The sequence below is a fragment of the Cebus imitator genome, unplaced genomic scaffold (assembly GCF_001604975.1).
Source record: "Cebus imitator isolate Cc_AM_T3 unplaced genomic scaffold, Cebus_imitator-1.0 Scaffold149, whole genome shotgun sequence".
Taxonomy (NCBI): Eukaryota; Metazoa; Chordata; class Mammalia; order Primates; family Cebidae; genus Cebus; species Cebus imitator.
The window spans coordinates 3,875,318-3,884,091 of NW_016107464.1; the positions used below are offsets into that span (position 1 = coordinate 3,875,318).

At 43.2% G+C, this 8,774-nt stretch overlaps 1 protein-coding gene across 3 annotated transcripts in view; it reads right to left on the minus strand.

Annotated features, from left to right (window-relative positions):
- The window catches only part of FBXO10 (F-box protein 10), a 57,412-nt gene extending 49,170 nt beyond the window's left edge, over positions 1 to 8,242 (minus strand). For all 3 annotated transcript variants that reach the window (XM_017543201.1, XM_017543203.2, XM_017543202.2), the window contains exon 1: positions 8,088 to 8,242. The gene's annotated coding sequence lies outside the window, so the exon portion shown is untranslated. The remainder of the gene's footprint in view (positions 1 to 8,087) is intronic.
- Positions 8,243 to 8,774: the final 532 nt, after the last annotated feature.

Sequence of the window (8,774 nt, forward strand, 5' to 3'; positions counted from 1 at the left end):
AGACCTAAACCCAAATACATCAGTGGTACCATTCATGAAAATAGACTACATGTTCTAATTAAAAAACAAAGTCAGGGTTTAAAGAAAACCAAAACCCAATTATACGATATTTATAAGAGACTTACCTAAAACACACAGTTACAGAAAATATGTAACTAATGGAAAAACATCTACTTTGCACAGATTTTTAAAAAGATGGCATAGCTACACTATCAGATAAGTGTAAAGCAAAAAAGATAATTAGAAACAAAAAGGGCAGCTTCATAATGATAAAAGGTGAATTAATTCACCAAGAAAATAAAACAACTTTATGTTTGTATGCACTTGATAATATGGGCTTACAGATATAAAGCAAAATAATTAAAAAAAGAAGTAGGCAAATTCATAATTATAGTTGGATATTTAGACACATCTCTCTATAATTGCTAAGACAGGCACAAAAAGAAAAAGAAAAAGAAACCAGTAAGGATAAAGAAGATTTGAAAACGATTAATAAACTTGATCTAATGGCATTTCATTGGACATTGAATCCAGTAACTGTAGAATGCACATCACTTTCAAACACACATGGAACATTTATAAAAACTGACCATAAACAGAGCTCTAACTGAAATATCAAATAATTTCAAAGGATTGAAATTATACAGCTTCGAGCACAGTGGCTCACACCACTGTGTGTCCTCCCAGCTACTTAGGAAGGCAGGAGGATTGCGTAAGCCAGGTGTTCAAGGGTGCAGTTAGCTCTGATCGCATCACTGTACTCCAATGTAGGAGACAGTAAAACTATCTCGAAAACAAACAAACAAACAAAAAACAGAACGCACTGACCACAGTCAATTAATAAAGGATAATTAGAAAATGTTCGTATGTTTGGAAATTACAAAACACATTTCTCAAATATAATACCTATTGGTTAAAGAAAGAATGACAATGGAAATTATACTATTTTTAGAAATAAACAACAAGAAGGCCGGGCATGGTGGCACACACCTATAATCCCAGCACTTTGGGATGCTCAGGAGTTCTAGATCAGCCTGGCCAACATGGTGAAACCCTGTCTCTACTAAAATACAAAAAATTTAGCCAGGAGTAATGGTACATGCCTGCAATCCCAGGTACTTGGGAGGCTGAGGCAGGAGAATCAGTTGAACCCAGGAGGCAGAGGCTGCAGTGAGCCAAGGATTGTGCCATAGTACCTTAGCCTGGACAATAAGAGCAAAAAGTCCACCTCAGAAAAAAAAAAAAAAAAAAAAAAAAAAAAAAAAAAAAAAAAAAAAAAAAAAAAAAAAGTATAATTTTAAATGGAAAGAATCAAAAGGATAAAAATCAATGAAACTAAAGATCAATTTCAAGAAATCAGAAAAAGAAAGGAAAACAGAAGAGAAAAATAGGCCGGGCACGGTTGCTCACGCCTGTAATCCCAGCACTTTGGGAGGCCGAGGTGGGTGGATCACCTCAGGTCAGGAGTTCAAGACCAGCCTGGCCATCATGGTGAAACCCCATCTTAAAAAAGAAGAGAAAAATAAATAACGGAGCAGAACTTATGAAACAGAAAACAAATTTATTTCTTATTTTATTAAAAAAAAATTTTTTTTGAGACAGAGTTTTGTTCTTGTTGCCCAGGCTGGAGTGCAATGGTGTGATCTCAGCTCACCACAATCTCCGCCTCCCAGGTTCAAGCGATTCTCCTGCCTCAGCCTCCCAAGTAGCTGGGATTACAGGCATGCACCACCACGCCCAGCTAATTTTGTATTTTTAGTAGAGACAGGGTTTCTCCATGTTGGTCAGGCTGGTTTCGAACTCCTGACCTCAGGTGATCCGCCCGCCTCGTCCTCCCAAAGTGCTGTGATTACAGGTGTGAGCCACTGTGCCTAGCCAGAAAACAAATTTATTATGAAGACTATCACTGATGATAAAAGCAGGTTCTCTGAAAAGAACCTCTACTGAAATCAAAAGAAGAAGAAAAGCATTAAAATGAAATCAGAATGAAAGAGGGCATAGATATCTCTACAGATGTTGTACACCAAAAGATAAGAAAACACTGTAAATGACTTTATATAAATAAACATGAAGGGATAAATTCCTAGGAAAATATTACTTAGTTAAGAAATTATAAAAACAAAATCATCCTAGAACCATTAAAGACTTTGAATCTGTGGTCAAAAATAAGACTGCAAAGAAAACAAACATACCTCCAAGCCCAAGTGGCTGCATCATGAAGTTCCATCATACATTCAAAGGACAAAGGAAGGGAAACAAAAATGGATGGTGGAAGAGGATGAGATGGGCATTTGTTAGATTTCTGAACCAACTGCAGCAGCAAGGGTTGCAGTTTGTCCCACTAATCTTCCTCTTATAAGTTTTCCCAGGAATTGTGACTAACCAGAACCCTGGAGAAGCTGTACCTGGATAGAGTGAACTTAACATAAGAAGCAAGCCTATCTGAATGGTGCAAGAGGTGGACTTCGGAGACTACTACTGGTTCCACCCAGATCCTTTTTACTGGCTAGCACACCATCACCCAGACGTAAGTGTCAGCTGAGAACAACTCACAGATGTCCCTTTCTCCAGAGAACTGCAACTGCCCCCTCACCAGGCTGTGCCTCTCCTCCCTCAATCCTGCTTCCCTCATATTCCTTTTCCTGAGCGCTTCTTCCACAGTCTCACTTGAACAAAAATCCCTATTTCATGCCCTGCTTCTACAGAATGAGATCTAAGATATCATAATTTAAGAAAGTAAAAAGCCACACAGTATAAGAACATACTTTTAAAATATACAACTGACAGGGGCCACTAACCAAAATATATAAAGGAAATGTATTTTTTTTAGTGATAAAAAATATATATATACTGTATCCTTTATATATTTCCTTATTGAAAAATCACTATGAAAAATTTAAAAATGGCAAGAGACACGAATAGTTCACAAAAGGGGCAATCCAATTAACTGATAAAAAACTGCCAAAGGGCTGGGTGTGGTAGCTCACACCTGTAATCCCAGCACTTTGGGAGGCTGACATGGGAGAACACCTTGAGTCCAGGAGTTTGAGACTAGCCTGGGAAACATGGCAAGACCCAGTCTCTATAGAAAAAAAAATTAAAAATTATCTGGCAGCCACACGCTGTGGCTCACATCTGTCATCCCAGCACTTTGGGAGGCCAAAGCAGGTGGATCACAAGGTCAGGAGTTCAAGACCAGCCTGGCCAAGATGGTGAAACCCCGTCTCTACTAAAAATACAAAAATTAGCCAGGCATGATGGCGGGTGCCTGTAATCCCAACTACTTGGGAGGCTAAGGCAGAGAACTGCTTGAATCTGGGAGGTGGAGGTTGCAGTGAGCCGAGATCACGCCACTGCACTGCAGCCTGAGTGACAAGGCCGGACTCTGTCTCAAAAAGAAAAAAAGATTATCTGGCTGTCCCAGCTGCTCAGGGTGCAGAGGTGGGAGAGTTCTCTTGAGCCTGGGAGGTTGAGACTGCAGTAAGCCATGATCATGCCACTGCACTCCAGCCTGGGTGACAAAGCAAGACCCTGTTTCAGAAAAAAAAAAAAAAAGGGCCCAATATCAATAGCAACGAAGGAGAACAAGTTAAAACCACAAGAAATATCACGACACACACATGAAAATAGCTAAAAAATTACAACCAATAAAACCAACTATTTGCCTCGATATGAAGCAACTGGAACTCTCATATACTCCCCGTAGGAAAGTAAATTGGTACAATCACTTGGAAAACTGTTTGGCATTATCTAGCAAAGCAATTCTACTCTAATGTATATAACCTAAAGAAATATGTTCACATAAGCTGGGCATGGTGACTCACGCCTGTAATCCCAGCACTTTGGGAGGCACAGGCAGGTGGATCACCTGAGGTCGGGAGTTCGAGACCAGGCTGACCAACATGGAGAAACCTCATCTCTACTAAAAACACGTAAAAATTAGCCAGGTGTGGTGGTGCATGCCTGTAATCCCAGCTACTTGGGAGGCTGAGGCAGGGGAATCACTTGAACCTGGGAGGCGGAGGTTGCGGTGAGCTGAAATCGTGCCATTGCACTCCAGCCCGGGCAACAAGAACGAAACTCCGTCTCAAAACGAAAAACAAAAAACTTGTTCACATAAAACAGAAAATATCTAAGGATGTGCTTGGCAGTCAGAAACTATAAGCTTCCAGCTGAGGAACGAGAAAAAAAAGAAAAGAAAAAAAAAACCTAGAAACTATAAGCAACTCAAGTATCCAACAACCAGAGGATGAATAAGTCTATTGTGACACAGTCATATCAGGAAACACTGTTAGCAATGAAAGTGAGGTCGCCACATGGATGTATCTCACAAACAACAAGTTGAGCAAAAGAAGCAAAATACAAAATGCAAACAGCATGATTCTTTATGTATGAAGTAAAAAAACTTAGTTAAACTATATTGTTTAGGGATATATGCATAGTTACAAAGAAAAGCAAAAAAATGATTATCACAAAAGTCAAGATGATTTCTTCTGGGGGAGGAAATTACGATTTGCAAGCAGGTACTGAGTACTGGCAATGTTCCGGTTCTTGACATGGTGGTGATTACATGTGTATTTCCCTTATAGTTATTTATTAAACTACATATTTGTGTTTTTTGCCATGCACATTTATTGTATTTCATATTCAAAAAAGTTTAAAACAAATAAATGAAATAAATATACTGATTACTGTTTCTTAGAAAAATTAAGAAAACTAAAATCCTTTATTTTTTAATTAAAACTTTGCCTGCAAAATCCCTAACAGGGTACATGCCAAGCAAATTTTCCAGAATGCCTACTTCTCTTAGGACTATAGGTGTAGGCAGCATCTCCTGGGAACAAATCTGTGCTTTGCTCAGGGTGACCTGAGGACCCCTCTTTACATATGAAAAAGTAAGCTGAGTAGGCACCTAAAGTCCTGGGGTAGATATCTTGTTGAAGGCTGCCATTACTGAGAATCTTTGGTAGGCAGGATCCTGGAGAGTATGCGGAACCAATGTGCCAAAGGGATTTGGGTAAGGGTTAGGAAGAGAAGTCTGCAAATTCTAACAAGGGGTTTGAAAACAGAGAAATCTCTTGGGTGGTCTGGATGACCATGACCAAGGCTGCTAGCAGGAAAGGACTCCAAATGCCCTAAAAGAGAACTCTCCAGGAGAGCAGGGGAACCCAGTCTGGTGAAAAGCTCAACAGAAAGCCCAGAGTGAGGTGCCTTGGGGAGAATGGCTGAGCACACAAGCGCAAACTAATAAAGCTCCAACCTTGGAATCCAAGCATGGAGTCATGCTGACAGGGGTTTGGTCCAATAAGGGTGTTGAGCAGCAGTGACCACACATCTGTGGACTGTGTAGGACAGCTCTTCAATAGTGATACCATATAGCTGTGTCAGGATGACAGTGTGTGTGGACTGCTCAGACAATGCAGTTCTCTCTTCTCTGGAGAGTGACGGTAAGACTGACCCCTTTGGAATGTATAAGCCCCCAGAGAGCTTGGAGAGGGAGACACTGGAATTCTCACTAATAAGGGCATTAGAGAGGACTTGGCGATCTACTTAGAAAAAATAAGGAAATACAAGACTGAATTTAAACTCAACTTGTGAAATGAGACACATATGTTAAACATCTAAACTGAAATAGACAAAATCTTAATCAAATGTCTCTTTGTATACATACCTTTATGTATATAATATCAAACATTTTAGGTAAGTAAGAAACTAATAATCACTAAACAGAAAGAGGGTAAGGAGAGAAATCAGCAGACATTTCAAACAAAATCCATGATAAGTAACTCAAGAATAGGTTCATTCATTAAGGCAAACTGAAAGAACAAATGCTTTTTCCATCTATTTCATGACTGAAGCACATAAAAGGAATTTATTTCACATCTTCCTATGAAAAGCAAGGTGATGTTTTCCTGATTGCCCAGGACACCATCCCTCCCATCTCTGAGAACTCTTGCTGACCCCCTACCTACATCATCAGAGACCCCAGTAATCTCCCCTCAGTTTTATCCCTGCCAAAGAGTCTGAGGTCTCTAAGGCCACAGTTTATGTACGTTTTTATCTATTTCTACTCACTCTCACTCCTCTTGGCACTCCACTGCCACCAATGCACATTTATTGAAGGAAAAAAGGAGGGAGGGAAGCAAGGGACAGTGTGACCGCACCGCAACTGAAACAAACCAGAGAACGGAAACTCATGGTGAACTGGTGACTGCTTGACCACCTATCGCTTAACAGAGACTTGTGCGATCATAAAAAACAATTCCCCTGGTAACAGCTACTTGTGCGATCATGAAAACACAATTCCCCTGATAACCACAGCAACCAAAATGAAGGCACTATGGTGACGGTGGCTCTTTTCAGAAATCTAAAAACAATAAGAGGTCTGCAACCAGAAAGACAAAGAAATCCAAGTGTTCCAGGCCAGAAGAAAATCCTTTCCCTAAAAAAAAAAAAAAGCAGCTTTTTCTCCAGTCTCTCAAATCTCACCAGGCTCCAACAAGGACTCTGGAACTGGTGTGAGGGATCATGAAACAATTCAGGCCTCTCTGTGTGTTCCTGTCCCTGGAGGCCAACTGCTATATGAGGTAAGCTCACTGGGAGCTGGAGCTTATTGTTATTTTAAAATGTACTGAGAACCGGCAGGGAGATGGATATACATGTATGTCTCATTTCACAACTTGGGTTTAAATGGATACACACACACACACACACACACACATTATATAACCTCAAACTAACATAGCTAGCCATGGAAAAAGCCCTTTGAGGACAGGGACCATGTGTGTCTTGTTCACAGGTCTATGTCCAGATCCAGTAGGTGTATAAGCACACAGTAGGAGTTCCATAAATAGCTGTTGAATAAATGCAGAATTAGATTAGAATTGAAGTAAAAGGTTCATCCTCTCCACTACCCATTGCCAACACTCTGTTGGGTTCTGAGCAATATCAAAGTCCTGTCCTCCTCCTTCTTTCTGGGTCCAGTCTCTCCATTGGCAAAGAAGACAGTTGGATTAGATGGTTTCCCAGGCATCCTCCAGCTCTGACAGTCAATCATTGTACTGTGGTTTTTTTTGGTGGCAACACATGCCTGGCACTTTTCTCTCCCCTCAGAGGGAATCTGATACCCAACTGCTTAAGCAAACTGACGTTCCCATCCAGTCTGACTCATTTGGTAGGACCAACAGGTTCATATGCCAATTGTAAAAGAGAAGGCAAAGGGGGCCCAGAATGAGAAAAAGGGAAAGGGTCTTACAAACCAAAACGGCACTGTTTTTAGGACTAAAAACATAGAAACAAATGTGATTATTGTGCTGAAAAACCCTTCACATGGGGGCAATCTCTACCTTACTAATAATGCTTTTATTAACAGCATTATCTACTGAGGCTTTTGTGCCAGACACGGTGTGCTAAACCCTTTACAATTAATCCTCCCAGCAACCCATGAGTTTACTAACTTCTTTTAACAGATGAGGAATCGATCTGGCTCAAGGTCACAAAGCCAGTAAAGTGGCAGAACTGGGATCTGAACCCAGAGCTGACTGACTCCAGAGTTCTCGTTCCTCAAATGACTTTCCCCTCTGTTCTTCACTGTAGTCCTAAGAGCAAGACAGGACAGGGATTATCACTTTTTGCTTAAAGATGAAGAAACCGTCTCTCAGAGGCTTGCGATTTGCATAAAATACACAGTGGGTGCCCAGCCCCCTATTTGCCTCTGCGTTCCTAGGTGAAGGCTCTTCCAATCCCAAGAGGCAGCCTCTTCCTCTTCGATTTTACTCGCAAAATCTCAGGGCTGGAGGCGCCGTGGAGATACATCCTCCGCGTCCGGTAGTTTTACGCGAGAGGAAACCAAGGGACAGCTCTCCGTCGGCGCGCCAGAGCCTCCAGGTGCCGGGAGAGCGCGGAGCCGCGGGCGGCCCGAGGGCACCCCTCCCGGTCCCGCCAGACCCCTGAAGCCCGAAGCCCAGACGCTCAGCCTCCGCCACGACCGAGCGGCGCCTCCTGGGTCGGTAGCCTGGGGAAGTGCCCCGAGTTTCCTCCCCCGGCCGCCCAAGTTCGCCCGCAGCCTCTGCGCACCGGCCGCTTACCTTACAGGGGGCTCGCCCACCGCGAAGTCCGGGCCGCGGCCGCCGGTGCCCTAGAAGCCGCCCGCCGCCCCCGCTGGAGCCGCAGCAGCCGGTAGGATTGCGGCGCGCGGCCGGCCCCGCCCGGGGGCGGACAGTTGCCTGGGGAGCGTGCGGGGCCGCCGCCGTCACGTGACGCGCGAGGCGGCGAAGGATGCCGGGAGCAGCTGGCTGGCCGGGGCTGGGCTTCCAGACCACCTTGCAGAAAAGCTGTATCTGCAGGAGGGGTACCGGGAGGCGGGAGGAAGGGACACGAGAAGGGAGCGCGTGGGTCTCAGGGTCCTGCAAAGGCGAGCTTGCGGAAGGACGATTCAGGCTCGTGTTGCGTGGCCCCAGAAGGGGCAGAAATAGAACCAGTGGGTGGAAACTGCAGGGAGATACGCTAAGGCCAATACAGTGTAAAGAAGATTCCTGTGAGCACTGGTTATCTAACAGCATAATGAGCAGTTTCCGGGGATGCTAGGCTTCCTGTAGGTGAGCACGTAGGGGCTGGGTTCATTGACTGAACAAACTGACCATTGGCTACCTGACAGGCAATATACTATAAGCACATATTAAATTAGTTGTATGTACGGTGCTTATCATAATGCCTGCCACAAAATACATGCTGTATGTAAGTTGCTGCTGGTGCCATTACTATTATGAGCACAA